This window comes from Oxyura jamaicensis, chromosome 1, assembly GCF_011077185.1.
Source record: "Oxyura jamaicensis isolate SHBP4307 breed ruddy duck chromosome 1, BPBGC_Ojam_1.0, whole genome shotgun sequence".
In the NCBI taxonomy this organism is placed as follows: Eukaryota; Metazoa; Chordata; class Aves; order Anseriformes; family Anatidae; genus Oxyura; species Oxyura jamaicensis.
The window spans coordinates 58,945,899-58,967,582 of NC_048893.1; the positions used below are offsets into that span (position 1 = coordinate 58,945,899).

The following is a 21,684-nucleotide window of genomic DNA, read 5'->3' on the forward strand; positions in this document are numbered from 1 at the left end:
CATGGTGCATATTTAATATAGATAGTTTTAACAGCAGAGTTTCATAAAGTCCCATTTGCTATCGATAGGTATCTGCTACTATGGGCTGTAAGATTTCTAGGCACTCAGACACCAAGCCTGGGGGCTGCTCTTCTTTGGGTGTCAGCAGCCCCACTGGTGGAATTGAGGGTGCAGAGAAGGGAGTTGTTCAAATGCACCATGGAGAAAATCTCAGATATACTGGAGCTGTGCTGGAGGAACAGTGTTTGGAGAAGGGATGTGGGGAGTTAGGATGGTCCAGCCAGTAGACTGGGAGCAAGGGGTTTCATACTGGGAGACAGCAAAGAGAGAAATGGTTTGGGAGATCAGGAACCGGGATCTACTGTTACTGCTAATGTGAGGAGACTGGGTCTGGGATGAAGTGGGGAAGGCAAAGAACAAAGATGGTGAGAGGCTGAGGGAGACACAGCAGATTAGCTTGCAACTGGAGTATTCATCTACCTGATTACTTGTCACCCCAGCCAAGAAGCAAATCCTCAGTTCATGTTTCTCACCAGTGCTCATCAGCAATCCTCTTCTGGGAGTGCTTTACTCAGAGGATGACAGCCCGTGACTGGTAGTGGCACTCCATTAGCTCAAGTAGCAGAAATCTGTGCTAATTCTGCAGTTCTCATTCTGCTGAGGAAAATGAGGGAACATGATGGAATTTGTCTCTTTCCAGCTCATTTTCATTTTTCTATCTTTTTTTCTGTTTAAGAAAATAAACTATTTGTTAAAGAACATTACCAAGATTGCTAAGTCAAGCAATTGAAATAAGAAAATAGCAGAATCAAATAAATTATGTTTATTCTGTTTAATTAATTTTTTCCTAATGTGATATTAGGAGCTTATTCCCCCTTCTTATCCCTGTGTGGCCTGATAAATAATTAGCCCAAACTCATTTACAGCAGCAAATATGCTAATATGCTACATAAATATTTCTTCCAGCATGTCTTTTTTCATACGACTTCACTACACAAAGCAACTTCCATGCTCTCCCTGAGTACGTACAGGGAAAAGACAAGAGCACGGCTATGCAATCCTCCTGATTTATCTGTTTTGCGCAGTGTGGCTGCTGCCCTCGCACTGAATCTCAGTTGTTCCTAGGCTTTGTGCTCTGCTCACAGGCTGTCTTTCCCTGTCTGTGCGGTATCTAGAACATTTTGAAAGTGACTTATGGACCAATAAGGCTGAGGTAATTTCCCCAAATATCTACAAAATAGAAAGGACACTCTGCTCACTCCAGGGAGTAGCCTAACACTGCCTGAGAGGAAAATGAAAAACTAATCATATTTTTCAGAGGAAAATAGGGTCCCATATTTGTGTCTTGGCTCACGTTCCCTCTCTTCGAAATAAGCCTTAATGTTCCAGCTTACGTGAGCTATGGCTGAACCTGCCAGATTAGCCTAGAGAGACGGGTCTCATATCAAAAATCATTGTTTTCACAGATATGAAATTAACCCAACATTAATCCAAAAAAACGACTGCAAGTGTGGAAGAGCCTGAGCTGTTCCCAGCGCTTGCAGCTGCTCCACCCAATCGACACCCTGCGCGAGAGCGGGGCTGCAGCAGGAATCCAAAAGAGAAATCATTTATTAGCCGATAATAACAAAGAGCCCAAGCTACCCCATTGTGCCATGCTGTGGGAGCTGTCGGCGCGGGGCCACGTTCCCAGGGCATGGGGGCTGCCAGGGCCAGGCCGCAGGCATGCCGTGTAGTGAATTTGGTCCCCTCTTAGCCCTGTTAGGGAATTAACCCAGCCTCACTTGCTGCACAGAATATTGTACTGCGGTGTAAGCATGTCTTCCAGTCTGTAATTGAGAATATATTATATAAGAAAATTGAGTGTCATCGCGTAGATGCCGCCTCATCACGGCTGTATTCTGGGGCCCACAGCCTTCATCTTTGTGCTTCCGCAGCAGAAAAGGCAGGGTTCTGTAGCATGATCTCACCTGCATAACTGTTGTATCATGAGGCGTGATGTCTGCTGTGCATGCTTATTGCTGGTGAGGCAAGGGCGAGCTATGGCTTATGCCTCATTGCTGCTGTCAGCCTTGCAAGCAGCAAGTGAGCTAGGCAGTGGCGTTTCAGTGGAGGTTTTGAATCCAGAAAACCAGCCTGATCTTCAATGAACCCCACTAAGAAAAGTGTGTGAACGCACACTTAACTTAAGCTCAGTAGGCGCTTAAAAAGGAGGCATACATTTAAAAGCCTCTCCTGAATAAGGCTCTTTACTTCAACTGCTGTATGCGTACAAATACATATGGGCTTTGATGGGCAGGCTCCCAGAATAAAAATATATAAATTTAGTTATTTAACTTGGAGAACAAGAACAACCTCATTTTGGAAATAAGGTTAAACCTCTGTGAAAATATTGAATAAATTCTCATTATGAATACATGTAAGAAACACTGATGCTCCTTTATGGAGGCAGATATCTAAAATTACTTCAGTCTTTACTCAAAACACAGAAACATGCTGCTGCTCAGGACATAGGTATATATATAGCACAAGAAGGTGGAAAAATTTCACCAGATACCATTCAGGAATCTGGGCTATGTGTGGGTCGATTTTATGAGAAAAGTAAAAAAAAGCCAAGAGCAGACTGCCAAGTTTGGCTTAAAAAAAAAAAAAAAAAAAAAAAAAAAGGCAGAGAAATAGTGGTTTTGTGTTAAAACTTAGCTAGAAAATGGCTGGGAATTGTAGCAGAGACAAGGTTTTCTGCCTTTGGAGTCCCTCCGTATTCAGACAAACAGGAGTTTGTGTGCCTTCTTACATAGCATCACCTGAAAAATGCATGCTCTAAGCTCAAACTTCACAAGCTGAAGCTGCAACAACTGACACAATCTTGTAGATCACTCAGATGAAAAAGGACTATGTATTTTTTAGATATTAGTGATCTTTCAGATAATCATTATATTGCACACCCATATATTAACGGTTAAACAGCAGATCTGTCTCTAAAACAGACAATATATAGAAATGCAACATAATTTGACTAAAGATCCCGCATTCAGTCTAGGCAATAAAAACAAACCGTCATTGCTTATGACGCCAGCAAGATCCAGATACCTTTGAAGATACATGAAAGCCAAAAACCCTTTAATCAGGCATCATGTAATCTCTACTGTGGCATGACTTACCTGAGTGCTGCACCTGCCAACTCTTCCTGGCATGTGGACTTTTTCCTCAGTCTATCATGACTGCAGCAATCACACAGCGGTGCCTTGGCAACAGGCCCCAGGCTCCTTGAAGCGTTTGGCGCAGTGCTTTAGCCTGGACATCAGCTGCCCTCTGCATCTCTGGAGAGAGAGCTTTATTTTCCTTCCCTTCAGTAAGGTTTGTGATTATTACCTGCAGTGGCAGCTAATAAAACGAGCTAGATAATGTAAGTTTTGTTTCACAGAGAAAACAAAGCAATTATAGGGAATATATTTGTTTTTCTGGTACCCTCAGCTTATTCTTACTGTCTTCTTTCTTCTGTAAGACTGGAATATACAGTGGAAGCTCATGTCTTCCATTCTTCTCCATCACTCGTTGGTGTTTCTAATGGACATGGTTGAGATTGATCACTGTCATTCCTGTGAAGCGGGTCTTTGTAGGATCTCTCACAAGTGTCCTCTTCATACATTGATCTCCACTTGATCCTATTAGGGGGGATTCCTGGGGACTGCCATTTACAGAGTGGACACCAAATACATCCTGTTCTCACTGCTGGCTCTTAAAAATGAGCTGGTGGGCTGTTTGACTCCTGTGCTAATGACAGAGATCGATATTCAGACTTTCTCATAGGCATTTTTTCTTTCAAGGATATTATTTTTCTAGCATCTATTGATGTCTCCACCTTTGAAGGTCTATTTCAGCATTGCAATTATATGCAAATAATAATATTAAAAGTCTTGGTTTTATTCTGGGTCTCAGTGTATTTTATTTCCCCTGTTGAAATGAGGTAAATGGCAGAAGACTTTCCTAGCCTTGCTGTCGGTTCCTTCCTAATTATTCAGGAGCAGGATATGGACAAGGCAGGCAAGCTGTTCTACTTTCCTGGAATTTGTGTTTTCTAGCATGGCTTTGATGCTTAGTAGTAAGCTTTCAGGAATGTTTGCTTTGATAGCTGATTTTGAATCCTGCTTGGTTTACTTTTTTTTTTTGCTAGGTTATGTTTCTTCACAGCTTTTTTCAGGTCTGCAGCTCAGTAACGCAATGTTACTAGCACAGTTTATGCTTCCAAGATATGTGTAATCCACCCATGGTATGCTGCTGCTTCTGCTGCCTACACATTAGCTATGTACGATAATGCAAAACAGCAACAGAAGACAAGTACGGCCTTGTTTTATGCCAGTGCTCAAGGTGAAACAGTCTACTACCTAGCTGCGATCCCAGATGCAACCATCTATCCTGCTCCCTGTAAGGCTGTGGGGATGGAGGATGAGCTGAGTGCTGCAGTCCCATAAGCCATTCCCAAGGCCGCTGAAAAGTAACCTTAGAAAATCAATGAGACTGGTGATGAGCAAAGCCTCTCATTGCAGGTGTTCTTTCAGGGTGTTCTTTTGTGTGAATATCCACTTTTCTGGGCATGAGCCCAGGGACTGTTGTCCTCCAATTTTGCATCCATTATCTGCATCGCCTTGCACAGCATTCCACTACGATTGACCTCTCCTGTAGCACGGGGAAGAGAGATGGTTTCCCAGTCACTTATTTATTTATTTATTTATTTATTTTTAATACCCCAACTTCATGCTCTCCCTCATCACAAGTTTTCTTTTCCCCAGATTTTATTCAACAACCTTTTAAAAAATTTACTCCTCCAGTGACGTCATGGCCTTTTAGCATATCTGCTAAAATCATCTGTCATTGCATTGTTGCTGCTACCTACTGGACCTGGACTATGACTTGCTTTTCTGATATTACTGCTGAGCCAGTAGCAATCTCCTGTTGTCTGAAGTCACATTTCAGCAGAATATAGTGTCGAGGATGGCTGAGCTCTGTCGAAGACTTCTTTAAAATATTTTACCCATCTATCACATGTCCCTATCTTTGCTTCTGATCAGCCCATTTCCTGTTTAAACTAGCCACACAGGATTTTTGTAACTAGGTAAACAAGATCTGTGGTTTCCTACCATGGCATGAGATTCAGTTTCAAGTGCTATGTCTCTAATATATCTCTGTTCATCTTTCTTTGAACATTATTTTTCACAGATCATTATGCTTCCATGTTCCATTTTGGGCAGTTCCACACTTTTCATCACTCTTAGCGTTAATGAATTTTCACTTCTGAGTTTTTCTTTTTTTTGATGGTACACACCTGTTTGGGCTTACCCAATTTGTTGTTATGCCTGAATTGACAGTGCTGCAGATATATCACATTGTTTCATGAGGCAGCAAGGCAAATTTAATGGCTCACTCCCATTGAAAGGGCACTGCCCAACCTTAACTCCTTCCAGATTTAGCTATGTGTTCCCACTTCCTCCTTTGTGCTTTGATGCTCTTCTGTCTCTTAGTGAAATCATTCAGCTAACTAAATCAGCACAAAGCCAACCAGTTTAAAGAAACTAATCAGCTTCTGTCAGGCTAGTGTGCTGAAGCAGCTCCCAGGGCAACTGGATGAGGGTCTGCCTTCCTAGCTCAAGAGAGAAGCTAGCACCACAGGGACCGGACCGGGTGAGAGGCAGGATCACCTTACATCGATGGCAGCATCTAGCCCTTAAAGAGACTCAGTCATCCTGTCAAATGTCCTGATGAGCGTTACACCTTCTTAACGCCATTTCTCCACCTCCCCTGCCATCAATTCCAAGAGCAATGTAAATCACAGAATCACCAGATCATCCAGTCTGGAAGGGGCCTTGGGAGGTCTCCAATCCAACAATTCCTACTCAAAGTAGGGTCAATGCTAAGCATAGACCAAGCTGCTCAGGGCTTTATCCAGTCAGGTCTTGAAAACTATAAAGGACAGAGACTGCCAAACCTTGCTGGGCAACCTGTGCCAGTAATGAATTATCCTTACGGTGTTTTTTTTTTTTTCCTTCATAAATCTGTTCATGGCCAAAGACAGAACATTACACAACACTGTTTAGTTTTCAGTTTCACATCACTTATTTTGAAGTTGTTTTCCTTTTGAAGTCCATCCTTCCCAAACTATCCTACTTGGCATTTCAAAGACCATCACTGATACTACCAGTAATGTATCACATCTGATTTCGGTTCATGTTCATGTCAGTATCTATTTCCCCAAATCCTTTTTGCCACTTGATAAGGCCTGCATGACAAGCACAGACCAGTTTCTTTCCCACTGTTTTGGTGGATCTTTCCCACACCAACTAACTTATCATGAGGCCTAGATCAGCCCTATGACCCCAGATCTGCATTACTAACAAAATGGCTGCTAAGCTTTTGAGTGACAATACATAAACTTAAGCAAAGCAAGATATATATATATATATATATATAATAAAAATTAAAAATTAAAACAAAACAACAACAACAAAAAAATGAAGACAAGAGTGAAATTGTTCAGTTGGTATTAGTCACCCAGGACTGAAGAAAAAAAAAAAAAAAAACAAAAAAAACCACTATAAAACGTCAAGGGAAAAAAAATCAAAATAGAAGATAACTCAGCAAAACTGAGGATCTGAGGATCAGCCTGTTGCAAGGAGCAGTGGAGAATGACACTTCTTCATGTGATTACCATCTGCCTGACCAGCAGAAACTCAGTGGGTATCTGCATCAGAGATAGTAAGTACATTAGTGCTTAAGCTAATAGCATGTTAGTACCAGTCATTTACTGCATGTATAATCCAACAAATAGCATAATTGATGCATGCTCACAAATTGGGTTTGTGAGCATGCTTTCAAGACTCCATGCACAGGAAAGGACACCCATATAAAAGTGACTAAAAATGTTGAAGTTTTATACTATACCACCACCCCATCTGTTTCTGGGTTATTACATACTTATATTTGGTATTAAAGTGACCTATGAAAAGAAGCAGGCTGAGATTTGGTATTTAATTCCTTCTTTGAGGGCCATTGTGGATATGCATGCTTGGGCTCTTCTCTGCCTTTCTCTGTTACGGCACAGCACTGTGCAAAATCCATTTTTGCATGTGGAGTGCAATGCATTGCTCAGATCACCTGTTTTGCTGGCATGCTTCCTCCTTTTCCATCTTAATTGGCAGATGATGGTTTACCTTCCCAGGCTGACTCAGCCTGCAGGCTGGCTGGCTCACACAGCATTCCTCCATCATCTGCGCACAGAGGTATGTAAAGGCAGGATATGGGTGGAGGAGGAAGCACAGCTCAATTATGGAATCAGGAATGCAAGAGGGAATGCGTGAAATTAATATTGGTAGAGGCAAATGCTGGCTTTCTTCCTAAAATCTTAAACTCTACCTACCTCTTAGGATGGCTTCCAGCAGAGACAAAGAATTGGGCTCACATTGCAGTCCAGGGAAATGGTCTTCACATAAATGTTAGAGATCCAGGCAGTTCACTGTGCCATCCAAAGAAGCTAGACACCAAATCTGAGAAGAAAAAAAAAGAACTAGAAACAATGGTGAGGGAAAGCTCATTTTTGAAGTTGAAATGAACTATTACTTTATTTCAGACAAACAAGATTAAAAAATGTAAACAGCAGTAGGAATGTCAAGGTTTGGGATAAGAAGAAGGAACGAGCAAAAGTGTCACTTTGGCTTTTGAAGCCGCATGCTTTCCTGTAGCAAGGTCAGCTGTAACCTAAAAACTCATCAAGGAGATAGTTGTCTTGAGTGTGGGGAAGGAAGGAAGGGTGAGTCTGCTGGCCCGAACATTTTTGCTGTGTGAGCAGCTGCTAATGGGAGCAGCAGCCCTCAGTGATGGGCTAGTGCCTGGTGATATGGCCAGTAACAGGACCCCAACAGCTTGCCAGCACTTGGTGATTCAGCCCAACAGCAGCTCTGAAAAATTTCTGCTTCTGTTGGTGGATCTATACAGATGTATGATCTCACTAAGCTCAGTGCAGTCAACCTTTTTTTTTTGGCACACACACAGTTGTTTATCAAGACAAACATGCAATGCTACTATCAACTCACATCAGCAGAGTTAATTTTAATGTACAATAAAGTTTCCTGGAAGCCAAAGGAAATTAAATTCCAACTGAAAATTAGGCATATCCCTAAATGTCTTTGCTGAATCTCACCCCGTATACCTGACCTGATGCCTCATGTTGTATGTGTTCTTGTTTACAAGTGTTAAAAAAATCCTTCAGATCTGAAACTACACAAAATCTCTCATAACACAAAAAGGAACTTTTTGTTCTCAAAGATTGCAAAAAAAAATCTTCAAAACAAAATGCAAGAGTTGTGAATAGGTGACTACATATAGCTTTTTTGAATTCACATAGAGCTTTTCAGCATTCAAAAAAGATGAATTTTCCATGCTCATCATTAACCTTAATTAACCTAATTAATTCCCATCGTTAATCATTGATGCAAATGAGCAGCTACCTAGAGGAAGGTGAGACCCAAATCACTGTCAGAGCTGAGGGAATGGCTGGTGCAGCTCACCACCTTCTCCAGCCCTAGAGCTGCCTGTATACGATATAGCTAATTCTATCCCACTGGACAAGTATCCCATGGGCAGCCCAGATAACCTGCCTTTTGTCCTGCCAAACTGCCTGGGGCATGAGGACGAGCTGGGGATACTGGGATGATGTTACAGACAAGGGCACGAACGCAAGAAAACCATCCTCCAACATGTCCACTATTCCCAAACCAACTGGTGAATAAACTATTAACCATAAGTGATGTCACCTGATGGGAGCATACCAAACCTATATGTAAGAAATGGAAATAATTGTTCACAAGCTAGTGAGTCCTACTGGCATCACATTTAGAGTTTTAGAACATATTTTGAAGGAATTAATAATTGAAAGATAGATAAACAGAAAATGAGATTAAAATAATTGATGACTAAAAAAATAGCTCATGCTAGAGATTGCTTTCTTTGGTAAATATGGAGACAAGCGTGCTTTTGGGTAGCTGGAAAAAATAGTGTTTGGTATAAACAAAGCCTCAATGAAAATGTTAAGTGATGCCTGTATAAATATGCCACATTGGACGTGCAATAAACGCTACTGTGATGCATCACTTTATTTAGGAATGCATAACATAGATAATCAGCAAAAAAAATAGACCAATGAGTAAGGCTGACTGCAGTTCCTCTTCCTGCTTACATCCGTAAGTCCTTGGAACACATCGTTTGGGTATAAGTTTTACAGTTACAATGCACAGCTAAATTGTGGTTAGTATGTGTGATAACTCATGTGATGGGAGTTCCTTAGCTCAGAAAAAACATGGGGCCGATTAAACTGGGCATACCAAAGAGATAACACCACAGAAGTTAGGATATGAACCCAGAAATTGAGATGTGTGAGTGAAAGATATGAAAGAAAACAGCACAATGTTCGTACTCAAGGAACTCAAAAGGGAATTACGAAGTGAGAAAAATGAGATGACACATGCTTAGACTCCTGAGCAGGATCCTCAGCAGCAAGCACCACATCCAGCCCAGGTGCTCCAGCATGTCATCACCATGGCCCTAGTTATTAACATGGCAGCTCAGTGTGGGTTCCCACAAAATGGTGACAACTCTAAAGATGTTGAGCAGCCGCTCAGTTGTGTGCTGCTGTTCTGTACCTAAAGGGGGAGGGGTGTTACATCCTTTGGTAAGAACAGAACAATACTGTGGTTTGTGCAGCACATCCCAAATTCATAGGGGTGGACTGAAAACCGAAAATGAAGCCCTTTCAGCCCTGAGAGCTTACTGAAATAGGAAGACACATTTCCTTGTTTTTCTGGACAGCTGTCCCCAGACTTTCTCCTCCTACAGCCTTCCTGAAACCTCTGAAATGCCAGGAAATAGGATGCAAATTTGGTGTGTTCTATTTCATCTTCTGAACAATTCTAGCCCATCTGGCTACTTGATTTTTAGGTGATACTCTAATGACTGCTGCCAGTGCTTTCTGGGATGATGCAATTGGGTTTTTCCACCCTGCTTCTGTCTGCTCATACCCTTGTCTTGAGAAAAAAGATCTAGATTTAGGTTATACTATAAGTGATACAATTAAATAGTTTAACCCAACATGGGTTTGGGCTGAATAAAGAAATGTTTTCTTCATAAAAGTATATTACTGCAGTTATTGATTTATTTAGAAAGAATCACTTAGAGAGGAAATAGATACTGAACAAGCCTGAGCAAAATGGACAAAAACAGAAAACGAGAAGGAGGTGGCTGGGGAAGAGAAATAGCTGCAAAAGAGGAAGAAGCAATGACCGAATCAAGGGGAGCATATACTTTTAATTATTTCGTACATTATAGCCAAAGTATGTCAATATCAGTGGTTTGTATTTACATAGACTCCTGGCAGGACTGGTGGCAATCCTGTAGCTCCTTCCTTCCAGCCAACGTCAAGGGAGCCACAGCACAAAGACAGCTTCTTTTTGCTCATCTGGTGAGGAGCAGTATTGTGGAGTCCTTATTAAAGACCTAGAGCAGTTTAAGCAGCTTAAACTGCTTTACAAGCTTAAAGTGTCTAAGCCTGCAAAGCTGCTTAAAGCTATTTAAGCTGCTTAAGACACTTTAGGCTGCTGGAATGTGCTGTAGGGTTGTATGCAGCATCCTGGCCTACAAACCAACCTGTCCATCTTTGGGTTTACAGGTCTGAGCAATGAGACCTCTTCACTGGGGTTGCCAAAAGCAAGTTCAGCTGAGATGAGTTTGGTTCACTTGGGTCTATTTGTCTCTCTTCACTTTGGGATTTAGCCAGCCACAGACATCTGATAGGCTTGTCTCAGGATTTCTGAACTTCTGCAGTATTTTACTCTTCTACAAGGGACTTGCTTAATGGTAGGCCTGAAGCCAGCCTAATTCATTAGGTCAATTTTCATCCATTTGCACAACAAGATTCATGAGCTCCGGTGTTTGTTTTAAGAGATAACCTTCTTATGCACTATGAAATCATAGTTCTGGTGTCTAAAAGTCATATATTTTTTAAAGGAAAAAGAACAAGTAAATATTCACTGAAGCATGGCCTAAACAGTGAACACCAAGTCTAAATATTTCTGAATTTCTGGAAGGTCATGTTTGTCCAGATTTTGACCTTATCTTTGAGGATTGTGGTCATTTTGTACTAGACTAAAATAACAATGGTGACTGCAAACACTTCTGATGTTCACAGTCACATGTGGATCAACAACATAGTGTACCATGAGGAGCACAGATTTCCCTAGAAAACACCTGATACATTTACTTATTTTTAATACAAAGTTGTGACTAGAGTTTATCAGAAGTTTTTCATGGATTTGGTTTTCCAACAAAGAGCATATTTTCTTCAAACCATAGTTCTGCTTAGTTTTCCTTCAGGAGCACAATTTTAAAAAGATTTATTTTGAGGTAACACAAAACATATCACATTGCAGAATGCTACTTTATTTGCACCGTAATTCTGGTTGGCATTTTCTTGAGTATACCAGGGTCCTTAGAGGACTGTGGCTTCTATCATGTTCATTGTGCTCCCCTGCCTAAGATATATATGTGGTATACTGTGACTGCAACATTTTGGGTTTTGAATGTGGAAATGTTTAGTTGTAATTCAAGCCCTCAAAAATTTCAACCTTTCCAAAACACTTTTTTTTCTGATTGCTATACAACTAATTTTCCAAATTAGAAAAAAAAATCTAAAATATTGAATACAAACAAGTACTGAAATTCAGAATTTCCCACAGACTTAGAAATCTTGACTTGTTAATTTTACTGAGGTCTACATCTATGCTGTTGTTTTTTAGACCCACTGGCACAAAAACAGGATTTTGTCCTTTTCCATTGGCCAAGACGATTTGATCTCTGTTTATTTTGGATATGTTTGTTTAATTTCTCATTTGAGCACTATCATAAATGATTAGGTCATTACTGCCCTGGGAAAAGAACTAGTTTAATAATTAACTTGTGCTTTCAAAGCTCTAAAGCAACTGAAAAAAATACTGTAGATTACACATAAATCATAGAAATATAGAGTTGGATGGAATATCAAGGGGTTATGTAGTCTGTTGCTTCTCAATACTTTTAATCAAAGCTGTAGCTAACCTTCCTGAGGTTAGTTAGATCAAACCAAACCAAACAAAAAATCTAAGGAAAGCACTTTTTTTTTTTTTTTTTTTTTTTTTAAATCCAAAGAACAATCTGTGTAGTGTAGTCTTCCATAATGACTAATGAACATGTCTGGGACTACACGTGGAATTTAATGTTTTCTTAGCCCAGTGCTGTTATGGATTACCTTGTCATAACTTGAGTACTCCACTGTAGTTCCAGGAATCTCATTCACTGTCTGTGAAATATTCATCTGATCCATCTTGTAGCTATGAAGAAAGACCACAAGTATCTTTGTATTGGTAGGTGGCAGTCTCTCTGATTTGTGTCAACATTAATGACAGGATTATACAACCTTCTTGGGTAATATATTCTAGTATTAATCTTTTATTCTACTTATAACATATTACTACAATACCTATCATAGTATATTACAAAAAAAAAAAAAAGTTTATTGCCCATATATTTGGTGGACATGAAAAAAAAACATATTACCTTCTCTGTAATAATCTTTTATGTACTTGAAAATTGGTGAATCCCATATAACCTCATATTTTCTATATTAAAAAATAAACTTGCAATCTTTCTTTGTGTATCTAATTTTCCAAACTTCTTGTCCTTGTTGATTTTCTCTGGATTGTTTCCAGTTTATCTACATCTTTCTTAGCTTATGTTGCCTCAGAGTAAAATACAATAGTTTAGCTGAGGCCTCACCAGTGCCAAGAAGAGCACACTAATTATCTCCTGTCTTACATATAATGTTGCTAGCAGACAATTCAAGAGAATTTAGAATTACATTAATCTCTTTTCCTCAACAGCATCACACTGTTGGCTCATTAATAGCCCTCATTAATCACTAGATCTTTATCTGCAGTGGCATTTTGTGGTTGGGCTTTTGATTTCGTCCTCCTAAATGTGGTCCTCTGTGATTGTCTTTGTTCAATATTTTGATGTTGGATTTCAGAACCTTTCAGAACACATCAAAACAATTTTGAATTCTAATTCTGTCCTTGAGCATTTTTACAAATCTTTACATAGTGTCATCTGTCAAAGCTTAGATGACAAAATTTGAGGTACACTTGCAAGTCTTTACTGAAACTCTGAATAGAATCCTATCTGTTAGGAGCTGTGCAAGACTTCTCTTCAGCATCCTCCTAGTGCAAGTACCAACAACTATACACAGGTTAGTTGTTTACCAGTGGACTGATTTAGAGGTGATTACAAAGGGGGCAGCTTTCTCCAGTCCATTTACAAGCACACAGGACAGTGTCAAAAGCCTTACTTAGGTCAAGACACACCTTGGGTCAAGATACAGTCAATTCTACTGTTTTTCCTTATCTATTGAACCAGTTCCTTTGATCAAGAAGGAAATTAGATTAGCCTGACAAAATCATGTTGGCTGTTCCTTATCACCTTATTATTCACAGGGCAGGTATGTGTTCATTCTAGATTTGTCCCACTATCTTTCTAGGTATTGAAGTTAGGTAGACTTCTCTGTAATTCCTCATTCCCCATTTTTAAAAGAATAAATTGTTATAACCCTGCAGACCATGTCCCACAGCCAATAACTCCTTAATAGGGCTCAAATCAGAGCCTGCTGTGAATGTCACATTTAAGAAACATTATTGAACACTTTCCACCAGATATTTTTAAAAACCATGTGCCACAGCGGTGAGAATTAAGGAAAAGCAAAGCTTTAAATTGAATGGGTGTCTTGCTTAAAATAATTTGCAAAATATGTGTTTTAATGTCAGATCTCTGACCATTGCCAAAAATCACGTGAACACAAATATATTCCCATATTAGGCTATATTGTTGCTGCAGACCCCAGAGACTTACTGCTCTTCCAGGAACTCTCAGAGATAAGATGAGAGTTCAGTATGTATTAAGTGAATTTCAGCAAGCTCTAGAGACTTGCATATATCTAATTTATTCAAACATTCTATGACTTGTTTTTTTTATTTTTATTTTCTGGCATATGTCCCCCTTGTTAAGAAATAGTGTTGTTAAGTATCTGTCATTAATGCTTATGTGTATGTGAAGAATGTAGCAAAATAAATAATGAAACATTTCACTCTACTCTGGGTATCTGTTATTTGTGCCTCTGCCTTTCTCTTCCTCTAACTCCTTGGTATTTATAGAACATCTTTTTCTTCCATTTTATGCTCCAGGAAAGTTGTAACTCATTTTGTGACTTAGTCGTCCTGGTTTTATCCCTAGATGCTTATACTACTGTTTTATTACTATCTCACTTATATGCCCTTGCCTTCACTCTTTGTAGGATTTCCTTTTTGATATTCAGGTCACTGGAGAATTCTCTGTGCAGCCATACTGGTCTCTTTCTGCTTATCTTCCTTCTACATCAGGATGGTTTGCTGTTGTGCCTTCAGCACTGTTTCATTTACTAACAACAGTTCTCCTAATCAGATTTGTTTTCCTAATATCATCTTCACATTCATAACACCCTCAGCTGCTCTGGTAAGTCATAGCCATTATTTTTTAAATGTCTTAAACTATTTAAAAACAAAACAAAACTGGTACGTTTCATCTAGACTTTTTTCACTTGAAAATAAGAACAGTGCTAAGATAGATTATATGTGCTCTAAGAAACTTAATTATATCTCATTTTAAAGAGCTACTTTGCCAATGAAAAAGGGCTTGTCAGTATTTCAGCATGATGATTTATGATTCTGTCATAGTGACAGATGTTCTTCATGTATCTCTGACATTGTGATCTGGAATCACTGTGCTTTTTCCATGTTTGCTGGTAAAAAGAAATGCACTATATAAAAATACTTTTATTTGTCTTCAAGGCCTTGCTCTGCATTAGCTTGGAAAACTGATATTTTTCAGAGGTGAGTTCTGAGTTAACAATCACTTCACTGGTGATACTATACCATGACAGCAGCACTGCACGCCCAGTTGGGCCCCCTTCCTGGATGCTTACCAGGCTGATATGCTCAAATCCAGCAAGGATCTGGCACGCTGCTGAACTCCTCTGAATCTTGGCAGACTTCAGCCACCATCTCTGTCTTCCACTTCTCGGTTCATCCTGTGGGCCAAGATTCCTGATCTTAAGCGCTCTTTGTCTGCAATCAGGATTTATTAGCCATACATCTTGGTTGCTGAGATGCAGAATTTGAGCCTAGTGGGATGGAAAATAATTAAAGCATGAATACAGGAAAGCGTCCCTAATGGAGAAAGAGAGATGGAGAGCTGTATCAATAAGGAACTTATTTCTGCAAGTTACCACCTTAGTCCCTGTACTGCATTTCACTGAGTACAGGATACTATATTCCCTCTTCTTCTTTCTTTTTTTCCCCAGCCACTAGGGGAGACCCAGTCAGAGCAGACTTCTGTCTTTTGTTAATTTACAACTTGCAGGGAGAGGGAGACTAGTCAGCCTACCAAGGCATCAGCAGTTTGCACAGTTCTACGTGGTTTACTTGGGGATCTTTACTTCCCACAGAATGGGAGATCACAGCAATTCAATAGCTCTCCAGCTCTAGCCTTTTCTTAGGTACAAGAATTGTTCTCAGCAACCATCTTTCTGCCTAAAGGACTGCTGAGAGAAGCTGAAGGACCAAGACATTTATACAATAAAATGATGGAGTGGCACAAATATATGAATATCTATATACATTCCTCATGAGGTTTCACTGATGCAATGGCATTATACTAGGAGTTTCTACCAGCACAACTGTATCAACTAGGCTTTGCATTTCTTCACAGCCTCGTCACAACCACATTGGTAACATTTTATGGGATAAACATTGCTGAAGTTCAAAGGTCCCCAAAATACATCTCCTCTTGGTGTACCAGGGAGCTTCCTAACAAAACTTCTACTCCTATTAATATTTTATTATGATCTGCTGTCCAGATCTCTGCTACAGTTATGTTTACTGCTTAGTCTTGTTCATCTTTTGAGTTCTCAGAAAAAGATGTAGAAAAGCATCATACCACAAAAGGAAGAAGCTAGAGGAGAAGTAGTTTTGGCAGATAGGTTATAAAGCTATATCCTCACTAAGGGGAGGGAAAAAAAAAAAAAAAAAGTGACTAGTTCATATTAAATGCTTGAGAAGACATAGCAGACTGTAGATCTTACAGATTAAATTATCCGACCCAGAAGCATGTTACATTGGTATAATTTCCTTCCCAAACTGATTATCTGAATAGTTTTTATTCAACACTGATCTGGACTTTAGAGACTATGCCTTGAATATTTTATAAATGCCAGTGTTTTCTGTCACTCTACTCTTTGCTTTATACATTCAGATCTAAGCCCTCAGACTTCAACATAGTTTTGTGCCTTATTTTTTTTTTTTTCCCGTTTTAATCTAGTTTACAATCATTTTTCCAGGACATAGTTCTCTCTCTTTTTCCAGCTGTCACAGCCAGCAGAGGAATGGACTTCTGGGATCCTGTCTAGCTTTAAAGATCTATGTTCATGTACTCTATTGACCCATTGCAAAGTAATAAGTGAAATAAATGTGGTGGTCTTATCTCTTTCCCTGCTGGATAAGACTCCACATAACAAACACTACACTGTAATTGAGAAGCCTCAGAAGCCTTTCAAAAGGGTTCAGCTGTGGAACAATACAGGGTAACAGATTTTAAAACTGAAGTGAAAAGTCTTGCATGTTCAATTCTTCCCTGTGGTCAGCCTTAGTCAGCCCTGTTATTAGCTAAATGACTTTATGAGTTATAGATTCACCCATAAAACTGCAGTGAAATATTGCAACAAATAATATTTATTACATGAACTCTCCAGACTGGAGCTATTTTATAATGAACATTTTGAAAAGAACTGAAAACTAAGCTATGGTAAGATTCAAATAGAGAGAACAGTCCTGCACTTAGGGAACAAAAGACATCAATGCATCTTTCTCATCTCTAGTTTCTACGACTGAGCTAGCAAATAGGTGCAACTATTGACAGGCAATCCAAATTCTGAATTTCAAGATTAACTTCCTGATTATTATCAAGAGAGGATGATGTTGCTGCATTCTGTGTTTTCCTGAATACTGCCCCACATACTGAACTAAACCAAGTCTGCCATGCTTATTTCTATCATATGACTAGTAGTTAAGATGCCTGATAAGTTGAAGAACCTCTTGTACTGCAAACGACATCAGAAGCCTTCACAAAGGTAGTTTCATTAACAAAAGGTGTACCTACAAGGACAAGGGCCTACAGAACCAGTGTGCCTTCAGGGGGCTTGGATTTAGGCAGGTTTGGGAGTTAGAGAAGCATAAGAATGGCTCTCCATCACTGCTGATACTCCCTCGTCCTGGCCTAAAGCAGTCGCACAGCTTCCAGACCATGGCTGGTGTGCAGGACCTAGGCATAGAACAAGGGCAGAGAAGTTTGCTACGACATAGCTACCCACAGGGCTGTGGTTGGAGATACTCAACCATTAGCTGAACTTTGCAAAGTTCAGCAAAACTGCTACATGAAAGAAAGCTACGAAAGCTGCAAAAGTGCCTGTTTGCAAAATGGTGAAGTTCACAACTACCAGTTCTGCAGCGCTTCAGACATCTGTAAAGTTGAAGGCTTAGATTCTATTCTTCAGGGTTTAGGAAATCAGCAGAAGTTAACCTTCAGGCAAAAGACATCCAAATAATTCACTACCATGGTACAACTACAGAAATCAAGTTTCACAGACAGTTGCCATTTCCTCCCTTCTTCAGGGCTGCAGATCTTTGAAATGATTTGGTCTCTTAAAAAAAAAAAAATGCAAGTGGCATTGTTCAAAGATTTATACTTGCAAAATCAATATATCTGTCAGCTACTACATAAACTTATTTGGGTTTGAGATATTTATAACATGGCAGACAAACTAAGTACAAGTGGAGTTTGTTGTGTTATCACAAAACTGTCCTCTTCAGAAAATGTTCTTTTTAGTTTTATCAATTTTTCAGAAAGTCACAAAAGTAATCATTAGAAGCAGCATCATATTGTTCTTTTTAAAAATATACCTTTAATTAGAACCCTTAGGGAAAAAAAGTATCATCCGATGAAAGTTCTTGATCATGGTCACAAGCATACATTTACATACTTTCAAGTTACGACCATTCTCTCTACTTCAGTAATTTGGTTCACAGCATTAGGGCAGCTTTGAAGCAATTCCCCAGACTGTCCCCAGTTGTCACGTTAGTTGTTTTCTCATAGTTGTGCTGGTGTGCACAATATAGATTTCCGTTGGATAAAAGCTAACTAGGAGCTTTTCTCCCAGGCATTCCAACACTCAATGGAGCAGTAGGTCTTTCTGCTACAGGGACCTTCAGCACGTAGCTAGAGAACATGCCTTCCCAGAAGGCTCTCAAACCCTGCGGTGTGGCTGAAAGCCTGAAAGGAGGTTGCAGGGCCAAGAACTGCACGTATCTTCCTATTTGCAGTCAACTGTTTTTGCCCTCAACTGTTTTAGCAGTGTCTGCCTGTATGCTGTTCTATCTTCATCCACCCAGACTTCAGATCTGAAACCCTTTCTCTTACTTCTCCTCCTTCTGTTGTAGAACCCCCTTCCTGAGCCCTTCTTTCACTATCCTCCTATCACTATCACCAGGCCTGGGAGTTGTGCCCTGTACAGGGAACTTAAAGGCCTTGGGAGGGAGCACACTACTGAGCTAGCATCTCATTGGGATTCACAAACCAGGAATCATAGGGTGTCCATGCAGAAGAGTGTTTCTGCTAGCTGCACCTCTGCTCCTCATATCTGTCCTGGGCCTTTCCTTTGAGCTGTGACTTTGAACAAGTCCCCACTGGGTGGGGACATGGCAAGGGTAGGGTCCATGGGTGCCAATGGCCCATTGCAAGGTGGGACATGAGCACAGGAGATAAACTCTTGACCCACTAAAGGAAACAGGGAGAGGGAAGGTGACTGTCTGGAAGGACTCCTTTCTATTCCTCCAGGGCCTAAGCAACTCAGGGCCTTGCCTCCTTATCAAGCATAGCTGCTGCTTTCACAGCCCTTATCAAGCTTTTCTCGCTAATGCTTGTTGCAGAGCTGGTAGCAAGCAAGCCCTCCTCTTCCTTCCTGCTGCTGCCTGGTTTTCCCCAGGGCAGAATGCCAGCTCAGGACTGCAGGGAGGGTGGCAGCGATGGCACAGGAGGGAGGATGGTTACTTACTGAGAGCTGCAAAGGTCCATGCCACCAGCTGACAGAGAGGAGAGGCAAAAAGGTATAGGAAGCCTGCGACAACACAGAAAGGGTGAACTAAAGGGCTCGTGGATTGTTTGTCCATGAGGAGTGAGTAGATGAAGCAGACTGGCCTTACTGGATGCCTAAGGGTGTGAAGAAACTCTCCATCCCTCTTCCCAGAAGAGGGGAAGATGGCACGTCAACATCTTGCCCATTCGCTGCCCAGAGAAGCTGTGGATGCTCCATTCCTGGAGGTGTTCAAGACCAGGTTGGACAAGGACCTAGCCAACCTGATCTAGTGGGTGGCATCCCTGCCCATGGCAGGGGTTTGGAACGAGATGATCTTTAAGGCCCCTTCCAACCCAAGCCACTCTATGAATCTATGATCTTGGGATGCTTTTCTTTTGCAGTGTTCGCATTACAGGCATTGCAAGAACACTTTGCTGTTTGATCACCCCACTCTTTGTTCCATTCTATGTGTCCCCATGTATGGTGCAGACAGTCTCCACGACACCTCTGCTTTCCTGGTGCCTCAGTAACCTCAGAGGGAGCAGGGGTAGGGAAACTGCATGCAGCCACCACAGACACTGGTTCCTACTAGTCAACCCAGATGGAAAGACACCTGCATCCTGCTGGCGTTCATGTTGGGCTCAGAAAGCACCCATAACTAAAAGCTGTTAGGAGTGATGGTACCAAGTCTGTCTGGTGTGCAAAGCTCATCACCTGGTAGCGAGATGAACAAAAGCTCATCCTACTTCCAGCCTACATGCAGAAAAGGCACAGTTAAACTTTGCAGGTGCACTCTTGCTGGCATGATACAGACTAATGATCAAACAATGCAGGGCATATATTTTTTCCCATAGGATCCAAACACTTTCCCTTCTTGGGAAAGAGGTAATCATATCCCCACTGAGCCTGATGCTGGAGTTGTGGAATATGCCACAGCATAAGTGCCTTTGCTGAAATCTGGTCAGGAATCCATAAATCTCATACAGAGGTTGATACAAGCTGTACAAGGTATGTAGTTGTAGGTGCAACAGTCTGGGGACAGAAGAATATGAATCTTGTCAAAGTCCCCCTTTGAAATATTAATGAATCAAGGAAACCAAAGGCTTAGAGAGTTTCACAAGTTTCAGCCACATCACTACTGGAATAAAGAAGGTTTGGAGGATGAAATCTCCTTCACCTCCTTGTCCATTGAAGACCTGCCCTCCCCAGACAGATTAGTGACCAAGCACTAAGGGTTTGAGGCTGCAGACTGTAAAGGATGGCAGCTGCTCACTTGAGTATGGCTATGGGCTCTCAAATTGCATGTGAGGTTTGTGCTAGTATGACACCAACTCACAGAAGAGGACCTTGCCCTTCACCATCTTGCATCTGCCATTGGTTATCCTATACCTGCCATAGTCAACATAGCCTCACATAATGAATTGAGGCTATATTTAGAATAGCCTCAATTTAGAATAGCCTGTCCTATATTTAGAAAACACTGCAGTATTTGAGCCTCAAAAATGCATTATGGAAGGACAAAGATATTTTACATTCTTCCACACCAAGGATATCCAAGTGCTCGTACAAGATCTCAGTGCATTGAAAGCTCTCCTCGAAAAAAAAGAGACCTTAAAATATTACCATTACAATATTGGATCAGACCTCTGACCAATCTATCCCAGTATGACTGGGAGTCCAAATATCCATGAACAAGTCTTGTGACTCAGCTGCTGCTTGGACAACTGAAGGTGGGTGAATGAATATATGTTGGAAACTTGTCAGGCAGTGATGATCTTTTAGCACATCTCTGTAAAGTTATTAGCTCTGACATAATTAAAAATATTAACAATGTTATGTCAAATCATTCTTTCAGCTACAACAGCTCAAGTCTGTTTTTCACTTAAGCCCTGCTGTTTTCGTTTTTAATTACACATTTAACTATCAGCAGCTTACTGGTAGCAAAATCTGATAAAATGGCTAAAAATAAAGCTTTTTTTTTTTTAATTTTTTGAACAAAGATGATGCTAACTTAAGGAGATGGCACCTAGCAACTTACCTACCACTTTCTTGGACTAGTTCCATGTTTGTTCATTGTTTCTTTCTCTGAAGAAGTGGATGTTAACACTCTCTGGAAAGGTTATAACCTTCTGTAGGAGAATCTTCCAGTTTGACTCTGCTACAAATGCAAACAATACATGCAGAAGACATGTAACTGAGATGATATTATGATTTTAGTTTCACAGTTAGATCTGAATCCAAGACATGACAAGGGAAAAGAGTTTTTTGTTTTGTTTTTGATTTTGTTTTCTTTTAATCATTTGTGTCATTTAAGAAATATTAATATGGGCCTCATCTCTTTTATTCTAGTCCTTATTATTGTTTTGTGATTGTGAATGAGTGGAAATATAAATACT

At 40.4% G+C, this 21,684-nt stretch overlaps 1 long non-coding RNA gene across 3 annotated transcripts; it reads right to left on the reverse strand.

The window, feature by feature from the left end:
- Window positions 1-488: 488 nt before the first annotated feature.
- Window positions 489-20,036, reverse strand: LOC118175903. 3 transcript variants are annotated; one of them, XR_004755192.1, is made up of 5 exons: window positions 19,902-20,036; window positions 15,086-15,283; window positions 7,412-7,538; window positions 7,206-7,313; window positions 489-654 (listed from the first exon to the last, which is right to left on the reverse strand). It is a non-coding gene; the product is annotated as an uncharacterized LOC118175903 (long non-coding RNA). The 3 variants fall into 3 exon arrangements; XR_004755189.1 differs by lacking the exon at window positions 489-654 and adding an exon at window positions 3,448-4,677; XR_004755191.1 differs by lacking the exon at window positions 489-654 and having other exon boundaries at window positions 7,072-7,262.
- Between the last annotated feature and the right edge of the window lie 1,648 nt (window positions 20,037-21,684).